The sequence below is a fragment of the Palaemon carinicauda genome, chromosome 14 (genome assembly GCF_036898095.1).
Source record: "Palaemon carinicauda isolate YSFRI2023 chromosome 14, ASM3689809v2, whole genome shotgun sequence".
Taxonomy (NCBI): Eukaryota; Metazoa; Arthropoda; class Malacostraca; order Decapoda; family Palaemonidae; genus Palaemon; species Palaemon carinicauda.
In genome coordinates, this window is record NC_090738.1 from 107,759,387 (window position 1) to 107,760,496 (window position 1,110).

Sequence of the window (1,110 nt, forward strand, 5' to 3'; positions counted from 1 at the left end):
CCTTAGATCTCCCTTAGGCTAAGATAAGTTTCTTGGCTGCGGGTGATCTGTCACTAAAGCAAGGTTGGCAGGACCCTCTTGTCCCTTCCCCCTCTTTCTTCGTAATGGCCGAGCCATTACTGTACTGTACGTCGTTCTCATCTGGACCTAGTATAGGTTAGGATGTGGAATTGACTCAGCCCCTTGCTGGCCGGCAGAGCTACTGGCCGGCAAGGGTCTTATGTTTTCGAGTGCTGCCCGGACCTCTCTTGGTCCCTCATCCATGCCTGCCGGCAGAGCCGGACGGCATTGGTCAAGGAAGCCTGAATTAGTTTCTCCCCTTCCTTATATGCACTCTTTCGGTTGCCGGGCTTGGAGGTTGTGTACACTCTTATCCCGGCATCCATTCTATTTTTCTTCTAAGTGCTTTACCTGTCCCGGCTGCCGGCCTATGAGGCCGGCAGCCGGGCAGGTGTAGTCCTCTGGTTCTTTTGCTGCCGGCTGGCATCGGTCTTGTACCTTTGCCGGCCGGCTTATGTCAGCCCTTGTCTGCCGGTCACCAAGAGTGTGGCCGGCAGCTGGGTACTACCTTGTGTAGTTGCTGGCCGGCAGCCATTGCCGGCCAACACTGGCTGTTACCGGCCGGCAGTTGCTGCCGACCGGCACAGGCATTTGAACCAGAGTGCTGCCGCCCTATAGCTGTTAAGTAGTATACTTTAAGCTAGTTGTGGTGTGTGCCGGCCGGCAAAGGCAGGCCGGCACACATCCCCCTATACTGTACTAGAATTCTTTTGTATAGCATATACAGTAAGAGGAAAACTATACTAAGGGTTTTGGTACAGCACTGTGTCTTCTAACACTATTGTGTTTTCTTGCACACCCCTTTGCTGTTGCCCTCAGATAGGAAGCTGAGTTCTTCCCTGTCTATTATCCAGGATTTTAAAATCATTTGCTTTGGTGTGAGCTCCACCTGTTTCCTCTGGAAACCTTGCATTGGTTACTCTAGAAGAGATAAACCATTTTGATTTTATTATCTGGAAGGCTGCAACAATGGGTTGTGAGGGAAACACAAGTGTGTGTCTTTCCTTTATGAATTGTTATGCTATACTATGCATATCCAGTGATACATAG